This window comes from Lissotriton helveticus, chromosome 2_1, assembly GCF_964261635.1.
Source record: "Lissotriton helveticus chromosome 2_1, aLisHel1.1, whole genome shotgun sequence".
NCBI classification, from domain to species: Eukaryota; Metazoa; Chordata; class Amphibia; order Caudata; family Salamandridae; genus Lissotriton; species Lissotriton helveticus.
The window spans coordinates 907,455,293-907,481,381 of record NC_136059.1 but is presented as its reverse complement, the minus strand read 5'-3'; the positions used below and the strand labels follow the sequence as shown (position 1 = coordinate 907,481,381).

Genomic DNA, 26,089 nt, shown 5'->3' with positions numbered 1-26,089 from the left:
GGTGCTCTTCGAAACATGGTATTTAACGAACATGTTGTTCATGTACAAGTTTAAACGCCACCGATTTGTCGTTTGATAGTGCTACAGGCAACAGGTGGGAACTATTAGGCCACTAAATAATGTTCATATCATTGGCCTCAGAGGGATGAAAATCTGAGACGGCCCTGAAGGGAATGGAATCTGTAGCCCAGTGAATACATCATGCGCTGGGGGAGGGGCGAGGGTGGCACAGGAGGGGTGGTGGAGGTAGGCGGCCATGCACTAACGATACTCCTACGTGTTGTTTGAATGCAGGGACATTATTCCGTTCTTGCTTCTGTTGAGAGAGGACTCGGAGTAGCTGCCAGTGACGTAATGCACTGCTTGGCGTATCGTTGATGGTTACTATGATATCCCACTGCACACAGTTGCAGCTTTTTACTGATTCGGGAGAAGTTAAGAACACGCAGTAGATGAGTGGGTGCAGCGCCTGCTGCAGAGATCCGGGACCTTGTCCGTCACATGTTCGTACAGCCGCCGGGTAAAGTCTGGCTCTCATCTTTTCTAGGTCGGTAAAAATGTGCAGTGGGTCAATTCAGGGCGGGGGAAGATGCAGAATAATAAACAGCCAACTGACAGGTGTGTGGGTGGGGCTCTGTTGGTGTGTGTGGGTCTGTGTGTGGGTCTGTGTGTGTGTGGGGGTCTGTGTGTTTTTGTGTGGCATTTGCCAGAGATTAAACTATTGACATTCTAAATGACAATGCCATTTATTTATCTGTTTTCAAAACCAACACATAAATACAAATGTTGTCATTTACAATGCCAATAGCTCAAACTTTTCAAAAGGCGAAACCATTGCATTGTAAATGCTTGTTTTAAGCATGTATTCAGTTTACAACTGTTCAAATCCAACACTACCGTTAAAACTAAAAAAAGAGTTTCTATACCTGTGCTAAACACACCTGTCGGGTAAAAAAATCTTGAAAGAGGATTCGCGGGAACAACTCCACCAAGCTGCTATTGCAAAGAACTCGAAGAACTTTTGGAGTATTATCAATGCCACCTTCCTCAGATCACCATCAGCTCCTACATTGGACTGTCCTGTTGAGGAGGGAATCTTGGGTCAGGTATTTTCCCCATATATTTGATCCCAATGCGGAGGGGTGTGGTAACACAGAACATACCCATGACCCCTTTCATCGACCCACCATTGGTCTTTGAATATCATGAAGTCAGAGAATCTCTTACCCAGTGCTCCACTAACAAAGCGCCAGGACCGGATTGTACCCGCATAGATTTCTTCGTTGATCAGCCAGACCTGTGGGGCCCGGTGCTGACAAATGTTTTTAATGCAGTCGCAAAAGTGGGCCCACCAGATTCATGGAAGAAATCCATTTTGGTACCAATTTATAAGAAGGGGGTCAAATCCGAACCTAAATGTTACAGGCCCATATCATGGTTAGATAGCACACTCAAACTCATGGGCAGGGTTTTACTGAATCTTTTAGTGGATTGGGCGGCTAAAAGCAAGATTCAAATTCCACTCTAATACGGTTTTAAAAAGGGTATTGGAACCCAAGATCAATGCCTTAATCTTAGCCTGTTAATCACCAAGTATACCCAAGCAAAGTCTGGTAGACTATACCTGGCGTTCATGGATTTGTCCGCAGCTTTCGACTGCGTGGCACATGAACACCTATTAACGATAATGGAGGAAATGGTCAATAATTGGGCAATCGTATTATTTATAAGGCAGCTTTATTCATCAGCTACGGCCTGTGTCCGATACGGGAAAGAAGGAGAGGGCACGAGGGAGTTTCCAATTAACAGAGGAATCCGCCAGGGTTGCGTACTCGCCCAATTTATTTTTTCTATTTACACCAACGGGGTAGAAGTGCCCCATATGGATTCTACACTAGACGTTCCAAAAATTAACAACGTTCGCACCCCAATCCTCCTGTCTGCGGACGATTCAGTGCTAATTGCCAGTACGGGCCTGGCCCTACAAAAGTTATTAAACATCTATGTAACCTATATGCAAAAACTAGGGCTGAAAACGAATTAGTCAAAATCCTTCATTTTAACCCCTGGAAGGAAGAATAGGAAGGTCATGAGTTTTTAGATTTCCGAGAAAAAATAGCCCACACAGATACAGTTTCTTACCTAGGCATACCACTCGGTAGGCAGCTATCATGGTCCCGTAGGCGCGCCACTAGGGGTTTATCACTAGAGAGAAGTATCAACACTCTATTCCTTTATTAAAAAACTGGGGGCGAAGCCCATCAATATGGTAAGAAAGGTTTACGCAGCTAAATCTGTGTCGGTAGCAACTAACGGGGCAGGTATATGGGGTCATACTAATCCATCTCCCCTCCAAGTGATAGAGGGCACCTTCTGGAAAAAGCTAATAGGCCTTCCCGTAAGCTGTTTCAACTTGAATATCCAAACAGAATTGGAGGTCCCATATCGGTCTGATACAATTTTGACTGGGGGTGAGTGCATGTATTGTCAACGCTCCGTCCATCATTTCCTTTGGTTTTTCTTTGTCCGCCATAAGTTGGCAGGTATGCTCAGACGTGAGTCCCTTGCTCACTTTGCCACTGGATTCAAACAAGCCGGGCTGAAGACGGCTGAAATGCCAGAAACCGGTCCTCGGTAGCTTGTTTCGGGTCCAGGGAAGGCATGGCTTGGCAGTTCGGGCTGGACTGTTCCCATGAGGCACAGGGTCAGACTGATTTGCATATGGCCATGTCTGAACTGGGGTGGCAGAGTGGGCTAAAGAACGGTGATGGATTAAACCCAGATCAGTTGACTGGGGGTGAGTGCTTGTATTGTCAACGCTCCGTCCACCATTTCCTTTGGTTTCTCTTTGTCCACCATTAATTTTGCGGCACTCCATCTGGAGAAGGAAGTCTATTCAGACTACCCAAAACCTAATTGAAGATTGGTTATCCATGGAAAATATACATAAAATTCCATGGATTTCATATATCAAATCCACCTTCTCCGCTTTAGGTTTGGAGCACCTATTTACTACCCCCAGGAATTGCATGAGCATGTCAAGGCGGGAGGTAAAAGCTTGTTTTCTTAAACAAAGAGCAGATGCTAGATTACAAACAAACTGTACAAAGGCATTGGTCAAAGTGTATCTCGAAGGTCTGAAGCCCCAGGAAGGGATAAAGTCCTTCCTATTGACTGTGTCAAACGTGCGTCACATATTTTTTAAAATCAGCTTCCGACTGAATCTTATTCCGAGCATGTTGGCACACCCTGCAGGTATTTATTCTATGACCCTTCTGTCCCTGTGACAGTCCTTCTGCACAATCAAATGTACACATTTTTTTCTTCTGTAAATTTTATCGGGACCCCCATAAAAGATTCATTCTCCCCCTGATGTGCAAATTCTGTTTCAATGTTGGGTAGCAATGTTCTTTTTACAATCCCTGCCAAACCCTATGCATTGCTTGTCAGTGGTGTCTTTTTTAACTCAATCATGGAAGATCAAGCGGCAGCACAACACCACTAAATGAATTTAAATAGTTCTCAATTATAATTGCTATCATTTTGTTACTTCTATTTTCATACTGATATGCATAGTATTCTCTTTTTGTATAGAGAGGATTTTAAAATTTGATTTATTTGTATTTTGTTTTTAAATTGTATTCATCTGTACTTGTATGATCTTATATTATAAGTATTGAATAAAGTAATTGACGGACCAGTTGGGTAGTAAGCACCCATACCAGTAAAAATTATATGCAATGGCTTTTTTTTTTTTAAATAAAAAAAAAACCACTGACTGACACTTTTAGGTTGAGGCGTATATTTTCAATAAAAGAAATTGCATCAGCCTGCCAAGGCCAGGCCTAATGGTTTTGCAAATAGTTGTTTTTTAAATCATAAATGAAAATGTTCACAATAGATATGATATTTGTTAACACTATAATGATGACCATTTAAATATGAGAGAGTGGACAAGTGATCATCTCCAATAAAACTGGTCATCCAGGGATGAGAGCCCAATTTGTTCTCCCCAATTGCCAAGATACTTGCTTCCTGGCACTGAGACGGGCCTGGTGTCACTACTACCTTGCAGTTGTGAGGTATCTGAATTTGAAGTCGTAGCAACACCTTAAACTGGAAGAAGAGCTGATTTGTCTGTTTAAACTGGATCAGTGATTGACTGTTGTGGAGAAAATGTGCTCCTGCGAGGGATGATCATGATGCGTACAGTTCATAAACATTTGATTACCAACAACACTTAGGGTTTGATTTACTCTCCGAGGGTTAGATTGATGCTCAAAATCTCCTATAAGGCTTGTGCTTAATGCACAATTAGTTTGCTGTATTTTTAGGTTTCGCCTGGCGTTGCAACTGCTTAGCAGTTGCTCCGCCCATGGCGAAATCTCATGTTCCTACATTTGGCTTTGGTTCCGCCTCGGTCTCCCATTGGCTAGCTCCATAAATGGAGGCTAGCCATTGGGAGACAGAGGCTGTCAATCACGCTTTCTCGTGAAAACGCGATTCGAGGGCATTTCTCTGTGTTTTTTTAAGTCCCGCCCCTTTGTCCTGGGCCACGCTGTGATTGGCTGCCGGCCCGGGACACCCCCGTGACATCATTCCCGGGCCGCGCTGTGATTGGCTGCCGGTCCGGGACCTGACTTGTTAATACATCTTATTCAAAATGGTGACTCTTGTGTTGTGGTTTGTTCTCTTTTTGCCTTCGTGTTAACTGCTTTATGTATCATTGACACGCATGGTCTACTATTTTAAATTCTTACACAGCTGACTGCGGCCACATTCGTGGTGCTAGCCATCTGCTGTAGGTAGGGTCCGCCTTGTGTGTCCGTATGTCTACTTATGTTTGTGCTTATGTACTGTTGAACTTGAACTGTAGAGGAAGGCTATAACTGAACAGGAACAAAGTAATACCTAATAGGGATTGGGCATGTAAAATTGGCCCGGCTCCTTTGCACCCAGGTATGTCTCTCCACAGACGATATCCGCGGCTTGCGCTTTGGTGGTAATTGCTAGTGTGGTATGAGGCACATGCATGGGCCTCTTTCGCTTCCTGCAGGGACCTGTGCTAATGCTTTGCATTTTGATATTCAAAAATCTTTCAGCGACACTGCTGATCATTTTTTGTTGTTGTTGGAAGTTAATGTGGAAAAAATTGAGCCCCACCGTAACAAACTGTGAGCTGCTGACAATGGTTACTGAGCAACCAGTTGGAAGCAAAGGTCTCGTCATGAAGCCAAAGCTTGGCAAATGTCTGCTGCACGCTGTCTTTCATATTGCGGCCACACACTGTGCATCACACAATTAGGCTCTTCCTTTTGTCCAACGCTCTCTTTAATAATTTTGCGCATGCTGCTGTCAGCGGCATCTACGGTGCATTTTCTGGTAGTAGATATTTGCTTGCCGAGTTCTATTAAGCACTGAGGTTTTTTCACCGCCGATCTCAAGTGAGTCGTTCCCACGCTTCATTCTCTACCCATGTGGCGTTAACCAACAGGATGAGTTTCTAGACGTTTCTAATTTGTGTGCTGCTTTGTTTACCACAGGCTTCTCTTTGCTCAACTGAACGATATGCCAGTCATATTTTTCTATGCAGATTAGATTTTTTTTCTCCATTATTTGACTTTAAAATGCCAGTGTATTCTATACCGTGGAGATAGACTTGATTGTGTATTTAATGTCAACATTGTTACCAAGTATGAAGATAAGAAACAGTGCTGTTTGTTGAATTAATAATGCAACGGCTACGAGTCGAGTGGTGCAACTAAACACTATAGTTAAGACATTAAATGGATGCCGAGGGGTGGCGATTATCTGTTTAAGTGCTACAGAGTCTCCACATGTGTAGACCTAGTCTGTCAAGGCTCCCTTAGGTAGACATGGTGGGATTGTGGTGGAGCAAGAGGAGTGCAAGCTGTTAGGAGACAAGGGCTTAAAAGATGGAGTAGCAAGTCAAGTGTTTTGTATTCAGGTGCATTCCTTGCTTAGCTTTGTCTTGCAAGTACTGTGAAACCATGCTGCGCCTGTAATGTGTAAGGGTTTTGTATGTGAGAGCATGCTTTACTTAGCTTTTTCTCGTGAGTAACCTGAAACTGTGTGACACTGCTAATTCATGAACAAGTGCATACTTTGCTCTGCTTTTCATTGCAAACAACTCAACACAAGTCACACACTAATGTTTGCTTATCTGCAGAAAGACCAGACAACATGATCTGCAATACTTTTATATTTCAGTCCAACCAAATGAGTGCATTTTTATAAATGCACTCTTCAATGATTGTTTGTCATTTTATGACACAAGCGAACACAATGATACAACATTAATACACACATCGGTAAAAACGTTCCAAAGCGAAATGTGATATAAATTGTGTTTGCACTTTGAGAAAGCTCAGTAACATTGTTTCTACACAGTGAGAGTTTGGCAATTGCTGCCACGGTTCGAAACAGTACACCCTGGAACATGCGCATTGACTGTCAATAAAATAACTTTCAATAAACAAGCATTTGCAATGCAACAGGTCTCGCATTTACATGAGTTTGAGCTAATGGCATTGTAAATGACAATGTCTTTTATTTATGTTTTGTTTTTTGAAACGTAAATAAAACTCTTTGTCATTTACAATGCCAATAGCTTAAACTCGCGTAAATGCGAAACCTATTGCATTGCAAATGCTTGTTATCTGTGGAGTCGTTATTTTTGCACAGTACCCCCATGGACATGAATTTTAGCTTTTGTGTGTACCCTGCCTGAGATACATTTAGCATGTGCACAGATCAGAGACGTGATTTATTCCTGGTGCAGTGAGCAGTAAACATAGCTTGGTCTGTGGGGGGAATATCTGATGGTTTCCTGTACCTTCAGCAAGTGTCTAATTTGTTCCTTCATGATTTCTTGCCGTATAACCCAGTCAAAACAGAAGCAACATCTTATCATAGTTACTCTACTTAATAATCAAGATGGTCATGCCTATTGTGAGGATTGCATACTTTGGCCTGGCTGCATGAAAACAGCTTAGCTCCCATGTTGTGGAAAAAGGTTAAACCATCCATCACAAAACAAACAGGCACAGATTAACTGAAGATATCTGCCCCATACCACTATTCAAAGGAGGGCTCTTAAATAGTCCAAAACTACAGTCCCAACTAGCAACATAATATCTCAATTTCTTGGCATCTTACAATGAGAATCGGACTTGGGATGATATTGACAAAGTTCACCCAGGCAGATCGCTCAAACACTTATCCCTTTAACCTAGGACTGCGGACGACCATAAACTTGAAATATCTTAAAATGGGCAAGGCAGTACAGTAACTAGAGAAGTGGACTATGAACATAAAAATATCAAAAAGGGACCTGCAGAATGACAAAGCTACCAACTTACTGAAAACCATAAACTATACGTTTATCTTTCACACTTCTTCATCCATCACACTGCTAAGCACGCGGTCCAACAACATGTTAACCACAACCTGGTGTTCATCACACACGACATGGAAAAACTTCCCAAAAATGAGCAAAACAGAGACAACACACTTCCAACCAAACATTCGACATAGAACTGCATGCTACTCAGGCAAGCACTTCACTGCCCACATGGGGTAGTAAGCACTATATATACGTGTATAAATGGGAACGGATAATTTGAGGACTAAGGAGAGAAAGGACTGATGACCGCAACATTTGATGAGAAAGTGGGGAAAGTGTAGTGGAGAGCAGGTTCTTGTTACATCTTAACACTAAGGACTGAGATAAAAGAAGGAGGCAGAAATGGCCTAGGAGGAGAAATGCTCAAACCTGGAAGCAGAGAGCCGGATCAGAGAGGTGAATTAAGGGCCGGCTTTAGGAACGTGCAACTGGTGCAGCCACACTGGGCACTGACCTGTGAAGGGGGTGCTGACCTCAGGGGGGCATTGTGTTTAGTAATAACTTACACTTGGAGTGAGGAGGGGGACTTTTGCCCAGTGGCAGTGAGAGAATCCGAGGAGGTGGTCAAACGGTGTTGGGGGGGGGGGGGCCAAAAACGATTGTCACACCGGGTGCCACCAACGCTAAAGTAGGCCCTGGGTGAAGTCTACTTACCAGCATGGACATATGATGTAGTTCAAAGGTTAAAGAGAGGCATGGAAGGTTTAAAATTACTGAAGGAAGTGCAGCATTACAGGGCTAGTAGCTTTTTAGGTCTTGCAGACCTGCGTTGCAGCGCGCATGCGCTGCTCGCTCTGCGAGGCTCATTGTAATCGGGAAGATTTCAGAAGGGGACTTGAAGCCCCGCCCATCATTCCTATTAGCTGGCGTCAGCATTTACGCTAAACGCTGGCTTCCTATTGAAAACGAGGCTTCTTTCTTACTGCCCTGTCTCTTTCTGGGCTCGCCCATCCGGGCTGGTTTATTTCCTTGCGGCCTGACACGGTCTCCTTTAATTACTAGGTAAAGCACATTTTTCTCGCGCAATGTCGACAGCTTGTTTTATTTCATTATCACACCATGCTCAGGACTTAAATATGCACGAGCAACGTGCTGTATATTTTAGCATGGCACCCGCTTTACACAAAATAAATCGTGCACACTGCACAACTCTCGGGACGACACATTCAGCGGCTGCAGAGATAACAAGGGTCCCTGTCGGATAATCCTGCCTCCCCTTTTGTGTAATGGCTTCGGGAGGAGAGAGATTTCGCTCGCTGCGGGGTGGGGGGGGAGTAACGACTGCCGAAGATCACACATTCGGCTGCCTGAGCGATGCAGCACTGTAGCTGGTAACAGATGGCTTCTGACCAATTCAAAGGTAACCCCCGCTGTAAACTTTTACTCTAGCTTTTAGGCAGACTACAAGACCTCGATTTGTGTCAGAGTGGGGAATAGAGGAGGGGAGTTCCCGCCTTCTTTCTTGTAATCCTGACCGTGTTTATTTTCTCTCCAGTTTTTTAATAGTGCGAGCTAGACCCAAGGGAATCAAAGCGCTTTACGAGAGTTTGTTCCTGACTTGAAAACTAATTAAAGCCCGTGGGTTTATTTCAGGCAACATATACAGAGCGCTTACTTCAGACAACTCCATGGATTGCTTCGCTCCTTGTTTACATACCACTTGAGTCAGCCATGTGTGATCCTAGGCATCATAAACAAGACCACATTTATATCATATGCACATACTTTTATGGTCTGTATTTTTCCTGAAGGAGTCTTACGCCTCCTGTGATTTTTATAGCATCTGAACGCTTGTTTATTTCATATGTACTGTACTTTTCGTACTCAGGGCAGCAGTTTTACCCGCCACGTACTGTATGTATTTTTCAGTGGTAGTTCTCTTATGTGGGTATATTCAGGACAAAACTAGGGCAGGGCCGTACTTACACATTTTATATATTTCTTGTATTGTGCGTATTGTGTCCTTTGGGTTGGTGTGACGTATACTACTGCATTCCTCTTTTCTACTGTCCATACGATGTCTAGGGCGTTAGTTACACCTTCTGTGGGTTTCTTCTGTCTGAGTGCGGTAGTTAAAAGGTTCTTTGTTTTACAGAACTACACTTCTCATGACCTGTGAGCAGTAATTAAAACTTCGAAGAGTATGTACTGCACCTATGATTTCCTGGGTGCTAGTTGAAGCTGCTCTTTATTGCTTGTGGCGCAAGTATGGCGGCTGCACCCAATGTGTGTATGTTATCTGCCACACATGTCCTAGGCCACAGTTTCTGTATGTTTTCATCTGAAGAGAGCATCATTCCCTGGTTGATAGCTGCACTTTCAGTATGGTTGTGTCCTGCACTTGCGATGTACCGGGTGGTAATTACACCCGGTACACGTTCTGTATGTTTATTATGAACTGGATGTATCGCGTCTTGAGCCATAGCTGTGCCTTCCGTATGTCAGTCTGCAATTCTCAAGTCCTCGGTGGTCCTTATAAATTCTGTGCATTTCACAACCCATATGCATGACGCACGGTGTAGTACTTACACATAGTGTATGCTTCTGTCCTGGGTAGTAGTTACACCTTTCTTATGTTATGTACCATACGTACCATTTCTGAAATGGTTGTTACCCCTATTATTTTGGATAGGTGTATTCCATATGCATGATGTAGGGGGTGGTAGTTGCATCTAATGTACGTTTTGGCCAGTTAGAACTTCTGTATATTTCTTGCATTCCCACATGTATGACAGCTGGGGGGGGCGGAGCTACGCCTTCTATATGTTTATCTGCTATGTGTGTTCAGTCCTGGAGGTTCATACACCTTTATCTGTTTCTTGTATTGTATTGTATTGTATTGTATAACACACTTATAACGCGCAGCTGTCACCCGACAGGTATCCTGGCGCTGTGATCTTTCATGGCCTGAACACAAGAAACATTACAATCAACAGTCAACTACAGTGTCCTTGGAAAAAGGTAAGTTTTTAATCCCTTTTTAAAAGAAGAGAGGTCTCCCAGGCTTCGGAGGGACAATGGCAGCGCATTCCACAGCCTAAATGCAGCATAGCCAAAGGAGCGGCCACCCATCAGAGTCCTCCGAATCTTGGGTACTGCCACTAAATGAGCCGCAGCCGAACGAAGAGGTCTGGCGGGGGTATACCAGCAAAACAGTTCCCGCAAAGAAAACGGTCCCTGGCCATGAAGAGCCCGAAAGACCAGACATAAAGCTTTGAATTAGACGTGCTGGGAAATGGGCAGCCAATAGAGATCTTTAAGTGCCACTGAGGAAGAGTCAAGGCGCCGGCAAGAAAGCGCCAGATTTGCAGCGAAATTCTGAACCCGCTGCAATTTGTCCAGCAGGGTAATGGGGGCCCCCAGAAGCAGTGCGTTGCAGTAGTCAAGTCTGCTCAAGATGATACTCCGCACCACTTCTGGTCTGGCATGGATCGGGAGCAGTGGGAGGATTTTCCGCAAAGAGCGCAACAGCGCCATGCAGATGGATACTGTTTTGTTTACAAAACCATCCAGTTGTAGATTGGGTTCCATCATCACTCCCAGGTTACGAACCGCATCAGCTGCCGATACCGTGCCCTGAAAAGTCAGGGGCCAAAAATCCTGTGGAAGTGGACCCGGAATACGATCTGCTGAACAGTGGAGCACCTCGGTCTTAGAACTATTGAACTGCAAGGAGTTGTTACCCAGCCATTCCGCCGTGCTGACCATACAGTGATGGAAGGTCTCCAACGACACTGCATCCTTACCCTCAAAAGAGAAGATAAGCTGAGTGTCGTCGGCGTAATTGGTGACTGCAATGCCAAAAGATTTAATGAGCTTGATCAGGGGGCGGAGATAAAGATTGAAAAGGATGGGGCTGACGGCCGAGCCCTGGGGTATGCCCTGCTCAACCCCTTTGATGGAAGACTTAAAGGGAGGCAAGGCAACCATGTGATGTCTATTGGCAAGGTACGAAACCAGCCAGTCAAGGGCCCGGCCCGCCACCCCAGCCTCTGCCAGTCTCCTGATCAAGATACCATGGCTGACCGTATCGAACGCTGCTGACATGTCGAGCAGCACTAAAAATGCCGCTCGGCCTTGGTCGACACGCGAACGAAGGTCATTCAGAACAGTCACAAAGGCTGATTCAGTATCGTGGGCTGGTCTAAAGAGCTACTGCAAGGGGTCTGTTATGAGGGCAGTAAATTAAAGTGATCTTCTATTTTGACATTAAAAGTTTGAGTTCGGGTGAGTGGGCACGAGTGCTTATCAAAGCACTTTGTTTGTTTTTTTACTTTCAGCTGTGCTGCATAGCAGCTAGGCTGCTGTACAACATGGCTAAACATATCCCTGACAAAACCAACAGATTTTGTATAGGAGAGTCCTATTTGCTTTGCCAATGCTTGTTTAGCCTACCTCAGTCAAAGAGCAGGCGCGGGTTTGCCGGCGCGCACACAGAGCTAAAGGAAAAAAAACACATCAGTGCACACGCTCCCACCACCATCTGCCTTCAATTACCGGCACCTCGGACAGCTGGTAATTGAGGATTTATGTATTCTTCTGCGCGTGTCCGAACACTTTATGCAGGAAGTGGACATTGCAAAAATTCCAAAGCCCTATGGCGTGCTGCCTTACTTAAACACAGCCTTGCCTGGACCAATTACCATTCACATGGCAGAATACCACACGCAAAAACCGCGCGCTTTCTGGAATGCGGCAGCCCACAGCCCTTTCTGAACTTTTTTTTTTTTATAACATTAGAGCTCGGAAGCCCCGCCCCACTTCGTGTGACGTAGGCCCGAGCCCTAAAAAACCACACAAAAAGCATACAACAAGAGTGGCAATCTAAGCAAGCATTGATAAATGCAAAAGTTTGAGCTATATATGATTTTTTTTAAAGCTTTAGCTTAGTGAGCCGTTGTGCAATATAAAGTGTGTTGAGCCTGGAAGTCTGGCAGGGGTGAACCCGGGAGATCTGCCGAACCCTTTAGGTGGGTTGGTACTTTAGTGGAGAGTCTAGGACTTGTGTGATTAAATGGGCAAGAAGGGGAACCGCTGGTAAAGAGAGGCTGGCTTGGATGGGGAGGGCTGCTCTGGGCAAGAGGGCATCACAGAAGGGTGTGAAGCCTTTGGTAAGTCTAGATGGGGCGCCGACACGGTAGGGGTCGTAACGGGTGTGCTGAGACAGTAAGGGCTGTAATGGGTATATAGAGACGAAAGACTAAGTAACTGGGCTGGGGATGTGGCGGGACAGCAACAAGGATTTTGCAATCCATCGTCCCTGTCAAGAGTAACATACATCCTAGGCCAGATCTTTTTGGTCTCCTTCCTGGCTCAAGTTGGGACTCCCCATATCATCCAGAAATTCCAAGTAGTCTCTAGGAGACTTGCGCATTTGGCTGTCGTCCACCAAACCAGTCTGCGGAGCTGCTGCCATGCTGGCAGTTCAAGGGGGTGTAGATAATGGGAAGAGTTGGCAGATATGCGGTGCTGGTTGCTGTGCACAGATTGGAGTGCCAAATAATGCATTTCCGTGAGACATCACTTTGCCCCGATCGTAAGAGTGCACCACAGTGCTGGAAAAACTGCCCGGCAACCAGTTCCCAACTTCCAAAACACGCAGCTACCCCGCCCACTCACTACTCCTCCTGGGAGCGCGGGCAGAGTCGCAAACGAACAGGCTACTGATGGAAACAGAGCAGCCATTTTTAAAGCGAAAGAGGACTATATAGCAGCACATACAGATTCTTAACTATTAAAACGAGAAATGATTTTATTAAAAAGTTACTTTAAAAAAAATATATACGAATTTTTCTTACTAAAGAAAGTCCGTTTTGGACTAGTAAAAGGATATTTTCTCTCTTGCCAACATACTCTGTCTTGGGCAGCATATAGGAATAGTTACTCATTTTTCCTAATGTAATTCCATGTTGAACTGGGAATGGAGAGAGTGGATTTTGCTGGACACTTTCTTGCATTACATTTTTTTTAAACATTCTACAGATGACCCTCAATCAAGGCAGGACTAAAATAATTTAACACATGCTTTCTCACTCTCTTACCATATTTTAACAGATAAATGTCAGAAAATGAGACGTCCAAAACAAACTGCAAGGAGAAACAACGCTTATAAATAATTGTGTTATGAACATTTACAGAGAAACTTCGCCCATTACTGTGACACTGAAGTGCTTTCTTAAAATGGGTACCTTTTTTGAATGGTTCTGGGATGTTTATGCATCAACGAGTATGGCTGTAGAGGGACAGATATTTGTCAAGTGTTTAACTTAGTAATGGTTAATGTTGATTAATGTGAAAGTAAAGTGAGTTTGATCCGTCTTAATATCTTTGTAGTGTTTTTGTGACAAACAACCTTGCTATTCTTCACTTGAAAGTTTTCAGCTGTGTTTACACTGAAAATAAAGTAACCTGAATGGCACATGCTAAGCAACTTTAACGCAGAAATACTGCCATGTGGGTACAATGAACAAAACAGCTGGAAGAGCAAATGAAGTTGGAAACTTGAGCAGAGCAAACACAATATATTAAGGCCCAAATTTCCCTGACACCTAAGCTGAAAGAGACCAAATTATTACAGATGGTTGGTCTCAAAGTTCCCCCCCTTGCTCCTAAAAGCAGGCAATGTAAAATGGGCACGATTCAAACCTTAGAAAAAGACTGTCACCCTGCACTTGAAATTGTGATAAACGAAGAGCTTGATAGGTTGAAGCCTGAACATAACAAGACTGATCCTGCCCGACCTATGTTAAACTCCTATCCACACTGAACTGCATAAAACACAAAAGGCAATGATGCCAACAACCTTTCTCTAAAGTAACCTTATCACTCTGTGTACCTTTGTCAGCCCAACCTTCATCGAGAAAACATTTGGAGCGAAAGCAAACCTGAGAGCCAAAGTGTGCAAACTAACCTTTAAACGCAGGGACAAAAAAAACAAACACAGGATGGATATGCATTGCAATTATGCCAGTGTTGTATTTTTGGTTCTTGCATTTCTAGTGTAGGTTATGCTTACAGGCCACAAACAGCTTCTAGAAGGCTAAAATACTTTTTTAAGCTGCTGCACCGCTCCAAGAAGGCCTGTTAAGGCTCTTTGCGAGATGCCCATAGTGGTACACCAAGGCAGGAGATCACTCCAGCCAATTTGGAGTACTATGTTGTTCCCACACCCAGGATTACCAGATGCTGAAACCTGCTTCATAAAAGCACAATGGACGCTCAGGGGATGGGGTTGGCAGTCCGGCCAACAATCAATAGCCTCCTAAGGCATGTAGGAGCATATAATGCACTCACCCCAAGCAACTGCGGAGCCTGCCCTGCCTGCGACACTCTCGCCCCTAAACTGCAACCACACTCACACAGACCATCTGCTAAAGGCAATACATGTGACCAAAAAGGTCCCCAGCCTGTGGTCGGGTGGAGCTGTGGAACTGGGGGAGACTGCAATTTTTTAATCACTCATTCCAGGTGATGTCAGTTACTCCCCATTCCAATAACTAAAACTTAGAATACCAGGACTCAAGGGTGTACATATCTGCTGGAACACGCAATTTCATCCCAGGTATCTCCCCCGCTTAACTCCGTGCAACTCATTACGAGCCCAAAGACAATGAGGCATCAAATAAGGTGGGTGATCTTGATTTCTGGATGCTGCTGTAATACACAAAGATGTGTTATGTCAGAGGAACCACATGGGGAATCACAGACCACTCACAAAGAGGCAGAAGAGCTATGAACAGTCAAGTGTAATGTGCCGACAAACACAAGAAGTCATTCCTTCACTGCAAACTATGTCGAGGAATCCCAAGGATTTGATCCAACTGCTCAATAATAAGAGCAACACCGATACCATCCCCACTCACCCTGCCAAACCCCACTGACATCTAGGCTACCATCAATCTGCAGCACTGATTAAACAGCAACAGCTCAAATGCACCCACAAAAAGTACCCTCTAGACTTGCACCGCATAAGCATAAGCTACCACCTTGGACGCAATACACAAAGATCAGCAGAAGATATTAAAATGTAGCATCTGCAGTGCACATAGGGAGGGAAAAATATGCACACAGGATAAACATGCTCGGGTGCTTGGCTACATCACAAAGAAGAGTGAAAGAAGAGCGACATTACATTATAATCTCGATCCTATTCCTATGCCTTTTAAGATTGTGGTATATTTTGGCTATATTATTTATGCTTTAAAGTAAATGGCGGAGAGTCCTTGCTCTGCATATCATTTTATTTTCTGATGAACCAGTAGAATTCCAACACAGAAGACTTGGATATAGATTCCACTTGTAGGCGTCTACATTATTCTACAAACTCGACTCCTTTCTGGACATTATAATCTTGCAGGAACAAATCACTTCTACTCCCAAAACACACCTGCCTCCTCAATCATTAGTTGACTATCTTTTAACAACACATTTTTACTGATTTTGACATTTAGGAATGCATACATGTGAAGGCATCATTCAACTGATTGCTTATGGTTCGCATTACATACACTTCGTATGATTATATTTATCTTATACATTGGTTATTTATAACAAATTTCCATATTTTCAAACGTCTTGGTGATGGAAATGTATTCCACTATCATTTAACTTGTTGACTGAATCTCAGCTTTGATTGATGACAGGCTTCCCTGCCTTTCAATAGGATTGCACTTTAGAAATTGTACATATATAGATGATTCAGCACGTGAGACATTACCAGTAATGTACTCAACTGTGCTGGCGATAGAACCCATGCAAAATTGGCCTCATTTAGCATGGGTAACCACAGTTCCCAAGCCGAGGAATGACAACTAGTTTGTTGGTGGTAGCTGAGGATAAAGGTGGTGGGGGGGGGAGAAGTTAATCTAACTAAACTCCATTTGGAAGAAGATGCCTACTGTTTCCAATTTGTAAAATTGTGCAGTATGCAAACACTCTAAGCACCTCTAGAGAGAGAGAGAAATGGGTTATACATGTAGAATGGAGGTCCACGAGGTACCCAAGTAGATTGATTGATTGTAGTTATTTAATAGCTCTTGATTGCAGTCACCCCTTCCAGTTCCACTGCTAGATCGGGTGCTATTAACCCCCCCCTCCGATATGGTGCATTACTACATAGAATTCTGTAATCCCTGTATAAATTCTAGTCACTAATTTCTTTATAATCGGCAATTTGTAATCCACCAAGTCACCAATTATAAAGAAACAAGATCAGAACTGGACTATAAGGGTATTACAGACATGTTCTGATGTCACAATGCCTTTTGCCAGAGCAGAAACAACAAGGTGATGGATGGAATGCTTGAATTAATTTCAGTTACTGTCAAATCAGTCGGGCCACATCCCAATCGTTTTTCACCCACCTTGCCACCTCTGTTTGGAGCCAGTAATATGCAAATCAGTCTTGACCCTATTCCTCACGGAACAGTCCATCCCCCAACTGTCAGGCCAGGTCCTCCCAGAACACAAGCAATCCAAGACCCGTTTCGCCCTTGTTATGTGTTCATCAGCCAGATGTAGCTTGCTTTTAGTGGCATAGTGGACTCAGGAACCACGTCTGAGTGTACCTGGCGCACCTTGTAGTTTTTGCATTTGCTGCCAGAGCCAGCAGCCGAGGTGAAAGGCAGGTCAGGTCATGGAGCATAATTAAAGCAGCTGTTTTAAGTGATGGAGCAAGGATTCACACGTAAAGCGCCTTGCTTGTATTCATGAACCTCGAATAACCCTAATTAATTAATCAACCTGTTTGTCTTATTAATTTCCCCTTTTTTAGCGACATTTGGGTGTCCGAGAGACGCTTGCTTATGTGTTTACTACCCTGAATACGCTTGCTGCCTAAGATGGCTGCTGCTACGCGGGAATTTCTACTGCGCATGCGTCGGTCATACCCATGTGACGTGACGTACTCGCAGTTCTGGTGGGAATCTGTTGCATCTGCGCATTAGAGCTAAAATGGCTGCTTTATGTTCTCACACGCGAGAAGCTTGCATTGCTGCTTTTGCTACGCTGTTCGTTCTGCATTAACTCTAACGCTATAGATTATTATAAAGTAATGGGAATAGTGTAGCGATTCATGGTATACAGTGTATTCATTTTTTCTGTGTTCTAAAACTGTTTCTATTTACTTTTCATGTATTGTGATCTTTGGGCATGAAGGACGGGAATACCCCATTTTGAAAAACCTTTCTGCGCATTACAGTCTACGGCCAGAGGATGAACTCTGTTATTGAACGCAAGCCAGATAGAAACACCAGCCAAGATGTGCCTGGAACTCACGTCTAACCCCTCTAAGAAGAAGCCAAAAGACTACAATGTATTAATCAATAGACTGTCCATTGTTTCGCGAATTGAAGACATCATGTGAACCTGAAATTTGATGGGCGTATATAAAAATTCTAATGAGGGGCTTGAGAAAGCTTAAATCCTAGGTGGTGTGATGACCTGTCTTTTCTTTTGTCCAATCGAAATTGTGGATCCTTACACTTGCAACATTTGGGGGGTGGTACACTGACCTGGAAAACAGTATAACTAGCCTAGGTTTAGCTAGAGAAATTGTCCGACTTATCCGAATAGCTGACCTGTCACTGACCCAACGCACTCAATAGCTGATCGAAACAGAGGTGTTGCGGAGCTCTCTGTCCGATGTCTCACTGACCCAATCGGGGTTTTGGGAACCTTAACCCCTTCGATGCGGATGACGAGCTCAGCTCGTCATCAGCTACGGCGCTCGTGTGCTGATGACGAGCTGAGCTCGTCATGTAACGTGGTAATTTGAAAATGGGGGGGGGGGGGGAAGGGGTGGAGGGGATGGGGTTACTAAGAAAATCCTCCCTTTCCTGTTTAAGGAGAGTCGACAGACAGTTACGGCACTGGTCATGTCAAGACTCTACTATTGCAACAGCCTCTATTTAAACATCCAAGAGAGGCTGTTGCATAGGCTACAGATGCTGCAGAACACAGCTGCTAGGTGGATTTCAGGCATTCCCAAATTCTCCCCCATCTCTAGTGAAATCCGCAAACTTCACTGGTTGCCTGTAAGACAACGAGTACACTTTAAATCTACGTGCCTGGTCTTCAAATCACTTCAGAATTGGGGACCATGCTACCTACAGGACCAACTTCAATGGTATCTACCTACCAGACCGTTACGCTCATCAGCTCAAAAATTAGTAAGAGTACCATCAGTGAAAAAAAGCCAGTTGGGGCGGTAAAAGCTTTGTGGTGGGCGCAGCAAAACTATGGAACCAGCTCCCCTTTTATCCGAGGAGCTGCACGGAGTTGCTTCCATTGAGAAAAATGCTTAAATCCTGGCTGTTTTAGAACCATCTCCTGACCGTGCTACTCATCTGATCTCCTCAGGATAGCAGATAGCGCCAGGACACCCACGGGTAACAGACGCGCTCTATAAATTAATTAACATAACATAACAGTTTTCCTGCCCTCGACCACCTCCTTGCACCCCAAAACCACAGCTGTGAACTGTAGCCTGTGTGGGGTGGCAGCACATAAAAGACACCACACCTTACAATATATCTGAGTACATTGTGCCCATCGATGTTTGATGCAAAACATGAGCAAGAATGATTGCTTTAAAAGTTTACATTTTTATATATGGTTTTCTAGGTATGCATGTATAAACATTATTAAGCAAATGTATATATACATAAACACACATACACAAACCCACACAGGTGCATCTCCACATTTGCCCATTATAGGTGGGCCACACCAATTTGAAATATAATTGTATATACTGAAAATAATAAAAACATCTCCTGGAGACACCAGAGTCTTTTTCAACAAGTGGTGAGACTTAGGAAACGTGTCTCGTAGTAATTTCGACGAAATTCTCGGACAATTACGATTTAGCATTGGAAGGGGAAAAGCGACAACAACAAATAAAGAAACAGAAATGGTATCTCTGTGTGGGTAGTTGCACTGAGCAAGACTAAGTGTGGGGGCGGGGGGGGGGGGTCTGAGCACACAGTTTTTTGGGGGGCCTCAAAGGGGTCTCTAGGGGGCTCTACTTTCGGGCCTCAAAGGTAGGGCAACCAGACGCCCCAGTTTTTGTTGGCGTTTCGGGTGAGCATGCCCGCGCACTGCTTAAGCTGTGATGTCATTATAGCAGGAAGGGAAATCCTTTGAAGAGAGAAGACACTCTCTCGGGATTTCCCTTCTCTCAGCGCCACCTACGTCATCGTGCCAGCAATCGGCACAACAACAGCTGGTTAAAACCGCCACCACTGCTTCTACGGCCTACAGCAAGATTTCTCCAGCAACCAGTGCGACCCTGCTCTGCCTTGAAGCAAGCGAGGGACGAGGGTCTACAACAGAATCCAACAGCAGAGAAAAGGAAACTTACCTTTGTGTCGCCTACCCAGCCCTACCAGCACCGTCGGGACCCTGTCTCCACATCAGAGCTGCCTCAGCCAGGATCCTTCTGAAGCCACACAAGACTTGCCCTCCCTGCCTGCAAGCCCCAAACTTGAGTATTTTAATGGCCTTTATTAATCCCCTTCCCCACAGCTCTCATATTCCACTGCAAAGCGCAGAACAAAATCTTAATAAATGGTGGTCGCAACTCACAAAGGTGTTTGCACACTTGAGAGACGCATAAGCCCCAATTAAAAATGGGATGAATAATTGCAAAAATACATTTGATCAGGAATCGGACTATACCTTTTTGCCTATTTTATTATCCTTTGCTGGATGCAACTTATGATTTTCTTAAGCCCACAATGCTAGTTATCTTGATTTAGACTGCCCCCACACATAGGCCACACCCCCTTAAGAAATTTGCCACGCCGCTTTTAGAGCACCCCCCCCCCCCCCCCCGCCCGGGTTTTTCCCCCCTTTTTCCTGCCTTTGAGAACCAACCGCGGGACACACAGGATGGGGGGGGGGGGGGGGGGGACTAACCTGGTCAGTGTGCCAACTGGTGCACTGTTCCAGTTTAGCCTCGTCAACGGTTTCAATTTCAATCCGGTCTGAGAAGACCAGGTGGTTTCAAGTACCGGTGCTCTCCAGGTTTCTGAACTAGAAAGGTCGGAAACCTCGACCTCTGCCCCCTTCTCGCCCCCGGCACGTCTTCCTCACGTGCATCGGAATGTCGCGCACCTGTGCGTGCCGTGCTTCCTGACCCGGAAGTATGTGGAAGTCACGTGCAAGAGGCTAAAATTCAAATATTAGGAAGTGGCACGCAGGGATCATTGTTCGCCGTTCTCAACATACGTGGTCATCTTTCAACGTTTCTGCGGAAAACAACTACGTTTTCAGCACTCGCGCCTCGGGAAACGTTCACACTAGGCCGTTGTGAAAAAGCAGGTGTCTGCTAGCCGCCTCGAACCCTGACTCGATACACTTGCAGCAACTCCCTCGAAATCACAAGCGCAGCCATTTAAATAGCAGTGAACGCCGGTAACCGATAGGGAACGTGTTCTGGAATTCGTGGGGCTTCCATGCCTTTGTGGTTTCTTTTATTATTATGAATATTTCTCCTGTCTTTTGACCGACAAAAAGGTACAGCAGCACGCTATTCATTCATAACTTCAAAGTGAGTACCCGAGAGGTGTCCACTCTCTGCTGTTTGTTTACCATTACAACAAAACAGCTATTTCCGGTGTCTGTCTGAACTTCGCTGGCAGCGGCTTTGTCTTCGGAGATGCACGCCTCAACTGCCCTGCAGCATCGTCGTATTTTTTTTTGTTGTTGGCAACTTTACCACTGTTGCTTGACTCGCCTGCTTGGCAATGCAGGAAGAGACCAAACCAGCAGCTAAAATTCCAGATTACAAAGTAAGAAAAAAAAATGCAAGGAAAAAAAAAAGGAGAAAAGCCTCTTACAAAAACAATCGTGTGTAAACAAGGCTGGCAGCTGTCATGCAGATGTGCTGTCTGCAGTCGGCTTTTACCCTTCTTAAAGCTCTTGCTTTGAAGTATGAACGCGGCACCTGGGTGCTCTGCTAGTCTGGAAGGTTCTGCTGCTCCTTTCATGGCTTTGGATATAAATTATGTTTTCGTGGAAGATGCGACAAGTGAAGGCGCGGCCGCTGACAGAAGACAGGAAAGTCGGTGTCATACTACTGCAAGCCAAAAGAAAGGCATATACATACAATCTTTGCATTTCCGCCTATCAGTATTTTTTTTCCTTTCAGAACAGGCAATCCAAACATGTCCTTAAAGATTAATTTAGACCACTGAACTTTAAGAGGGGCACACTAAAATATATGACCTTCCAAACTGGACTAACAAATCAAGACCCTTCAGCGTCATACTGAATAGCCTTAAACATGAACAATTCATCCAAGACTGGTTAACTGACATTGGGTATTTAACATTATTGCCGAGTGAGGGCAGTGGTGATGGACATTAGCAGCATCTGCCAACATTCATGAGTTGTTTTTACTGAAGATAAATGTTATTTTCACAGTGTTATTAGTTTTCCTAGCTACCCGAAAAGGTGGAAAAGTCATGCTTCTAAAATACTAATCAGATGTTGATTGCTCTATCTACTTGATGGAAGCCATAATCCTTAGTAATCAGATAAAGAGAAAACCCAACTGTAAAAAAAATATATATATATGCACATTGCATGACAGGTATGCAGATGGTGGGTGAGCTTTCATTAGGAAGACACTTATTTCAGGATATTCTAAAAAAAAAAAAAAAAAAAAAAAAAAGTAGACATTTTGGTTGATATGAAGGTAGCATCAAATTAACGTGACCGTCAGTCAAAGGCTTAACATCTGAAAAAGGCATCCACTTCTCTCACCCCAAATAGCCTTGACTAAAAACATAAGATGGGTAACACTTGAGTCCCCAAAAATACTCCCCAAAACCAGGACCCACTTATAATTAAAAGACGTTTATGTCCTGTTGAGCATGTATTTGCCTTCAAAGGCTATAGCATACAGCTAGCTACATGCCACAATTTTCAACTTGCGCTTTTATAAGTAAACAAAGTCATTGACGACTTTAACGGTGCAGATGTGGGTGGGGTACACTGTAGAGTAAGCTCTTTAAAATGATTTAAATCAATCTCTCACAGTTTAAGGAGTACTAACAATTGGCATCTACAAATATTCCCAACATCACCACACACCGCAATCTTGAATGTAAATTTCAAAATATTGCATTACCCCACAGTGGGCCTGGCCAAAAACAATTACACAGCATAATTTTGAGCAATAAGCTTCATGCAAAATTACAGAGATGACATCACTAAGCAACACTGCACAATTTTGAGAAGATATTTTAACACAAGATGTACCCTTTGGGCAATTTTTGAACACAAGAGGCATTTTAGGAAGAATTTTTTTTACCCAAGCAGACCATTCAAGGAATTTTTTTAACGCAAAACTACAAATCTGAAAGCAAATGGTACTGTTTGGAATGTGAGCGGCAGTTGGGCATTCAACAAACATTTCAGGTAAAAACATTTTTTTGTCCAAGTGGAAAGTTCTGGTAATTTGTGATGGTAAAACTCCTAAACTAAACACAAGCGGCAGTGTTCAGAATGCATGCAACTGTAAATCAACTTGAAATTACATTTGAGTTGAATTTTTAAAACAGACAGTTCGGGTAATTTTTCAGTAATGTCAATGGTTTCGCACCCTCTTACCGCATACCAGACACCCATGCTCAATACAACACTCACGAAATGCACATTTAGCTTCTTGAAACCCACCAATGAGACTCATGGGTCGATCCCAGCTGCTGATGTTCGTGTTTGTGTTATTGCCCAGCTATTTCATCAAGATAAGTGTCTCCGGTAGATACATAACTTTTGCCTGGTGCCTAAAATAAAGGTATGGAGCATAACTACAATTAAATAATTCACAAGCATCAAATACCTACAACTGTCGGTTAAGTCAAAGAGTAACAAATAGGGGGGGGGGCGTGGCCAAGGCGGCGAACATGGCGAACGCAGCCTAAGCGAGCTCCGTCCCGCCTGTGCAATATCCTGGGTTGCCCCGACCCAAAGACGCCCAGGCTGGGTGGCTGACTGTCTACAGCGAAGGGGAAGCCCCGGTGGCGATTCAGGCGCCCTCGCCGCATCCATCCTGCGGATCTGAGCCCTGAGACGGTGCGGCCTGCGCCACGCGCTGAAGCCGGGACTGGAGTTTTGAGAAGTCCGGCCGGAAGTGCGGTGGCGCCGAGGTCGGCGGAGTGAGGCGTGCCTGCCCCCGATCTCGGACACGGACAGCTTGGAGCCGGAGATCCCGGTCGAGAGCCGGCGCCCGGAGGGGGACTGCGGAGGGGTCCCGGCGCCGCCCTGGGCCTGAAGTGACAGCGACTGCGGGGTAAGCGGCCATAGCTTGGCGTGCGGCCGTTGGGGGGAGGGGACGCTCCCGCTGAGGTGAGCCGTCTCCGATCGGTGGTCGAGTCGGACCGCAGGGGCCCCGTGGCCTCGGGGGGCTACTGCCTTCCTAAACCCCCCCCCCCGCCCCACCATCCGTCTTCCCCTTGGATATTGAGGCGAGGAGCGTGGTGGCTGTGTGTGGCAGCTGAGTCTGGTGGACCGCGGTAATATTCTAGCGGGGGCCCCCGCTCGGCGGCTACGTCGAGCCGCGGGGAGAGGCCCCCTCCCATCGAAACTGGGCAGTGCATGGCCGGCAGCTAGGCTCCGAAAGTGGCTTAGGCGACGACACTGGGACGGATAGAGGGAAGATCGGATTGTCTCCCGTGAGCCCTGAGGTGTGCGGTGTGGACTCCTGTGGAGAAGCGAATAACGCTGAGACGGCAAATAGCTCCTGACTAGAGGCTGGGTGTGTGTCCGGCGCTGGGGACAAGGTGCAGGCGCCAATAATTGGGGGTGTCACCGTGGCCGCGTGAGACTTCAATCTACTGCGAGTGAGCGCGCCCGCCCCCTAGGAAGCTCAGGTGTGCTCCCCCCCTGACCTCGAAGGAGCGGCAGAGGTCTGATCGGTGTTCCCCGTCTGTGGAGGGGGGAGGCGCTTACCCGACACCCTCACGGCCTGCCTGAGCTCTTTATTTGCGCCCAAGGTTCAACATGACATGGGGCGGTAACAGCGGCGGCACCACGAAACAGTGGATGGACAAATTTGCGGGGCCGGGCGGGGGTGCAGGGGCCCCCGGTGGTCAACCGGGATCGGGGCCGGATAATGCGGCGCTTATGGCAGCTATTACACAATCGAGGGACATGCTGGACGCCAAAATTGGGGCAGTCGGGCCGATGTGACCTTGCTCCGGCAAGATTTACGTAATGCTGTCGCCCGCATCACAGAAACTGAAACCAGAATCACGGGGTGGAAGATGAAGTGGTGATCCTCAAGAAGAAGGTGGCCGCCATGGAAGGGATTCGAAGGGATTCAAAGGGGACTTGCACTCCGGGTTGAGGATGCGGAAGGACGGGCCCGGAGGAACAACCTGCGGTTCGTGGGATTTCCGGAGGACAGTGAGAAGGGCAACATGGAGGCTTTCCTGACCCAGTGGCTGGAGGGGTGGCTTCCCCCGGAGTCCCTCTCGCGCTGCTTTGTCGTGGAGCGGGCACATCGCGCACTTCTCCCGAAGCTGCCAGTGGGGGCCCGCCCCAGACCAGTGATTGCTAAACTGCTCAATTATCGGGAACGGAGGAGCTACGCTACCGAGCAAGATGGCCGCATAAGCTCCCGGCTCTGCCGACCTCCGCCGGCAGCTCGGATATCCTGCATTCCATCCCGTCTGCACGCCGGACTCCAGTACAAATGAGGTGTTCCTGCCTCTTACGGTGCAATCCCGGGATTTCCAGCTTCTCGGGTGCCGAAGATATGTCGTGTTCTATTCTTGGCCTACTTCAGGGTTGAAGCCGGGGCCTCGATTTCTAGCCCAACCGGGTTAGAGTGGATCAACATCGGCTGTGGGACCAGGGTCGCATCCGGTCTCCCGAACTCAGACCATACTTGCTTATACGACTTGCTACTCAGTGACCTGTTTACACTAAGGACACCGTACAGTGACGCCAATTCACATCGGTGGCTGCGGTCGGGGGTCCGATGCCCGGAGACTCTGCTGGGGGGCCTGGGGTGGACGGGATTGGCCCCCGCAGGCGGCGAAGGTGTTGATAGTGCCAGTTTTGAGAGCGCCCACTATCGCCAGCGGTCCTGTGTGTGCCTGATGCCTCGGAGTAGTCGATCTCCAGGATTCGAATCCTGCTTCGTCGCTCCGCGGGAGGTGATGGAGGAGATGGAAGGCACGCCATCGCTGAGGTCTGTAATGGCCGCCATTGGGGCGCTCCATCTGCATATCACCGTCACGTACGATAAGCTGTCTGCAACGCTAGACAACATCTGTCTGAGACCGGACGACGACGCCTCGACATGTTGTCAGCAAATAGTGGTTCCCGTGGAGTACTTTGCTTGCCATTTTGGAGGTCCCCGTGCGGAAGCCCGATTTGGATCGCTTCGATGACTCAGGCTCAACAGATAGCGCACCTATGATTATCGTCAGCTTTACCGGCTCGAACCCTACTCGGCCAGTCACCGCTGCTAACGGTTTTGATCACCACAAACAGTTCCTCAGAGACTATCGGAGAGGTCCACCATTCGTCTTCGTTAATCCTCGCCGGCTTTGTAGACATCGTGAACTTGTATCCTGTCCTCGATCCAATTTCATTGACTTGAACTTTTATGAACGCTTCGATTTCCTCAAGGTGATTGTGGCCTGG

The 26,089-nt window shown here is 45.9% G+C and overlaps 1 protein-coding gene across 5 annotated transcripts in view; it reads right to left on the bottom strand.

Moving 5' to 3' along the window:
- SEMA4D (semaphorin 4D) overlaps positions 1–26,089 on the bottom strand; it is a 923,316-nt gene that overhangs the window by 880,524 nt on the left and 16,703 nt on the right. Inside the window, exon 1 of one of the 5 annotated variants that reach the window (XM_078675634.1) lies at positions 20,345–20,453. The exons of the other annotated variants lie outside the window; for them this stretch is intronic. The gene's annotated coding sequence lies outside the window, so the exon portion shown is untranslated. Of the gene's footprint in view, positions 1–20,344; positions 20,454–26,089 lie in introns of those variants that run through there. 5 annotated transcript variants of the gene reach the window in all.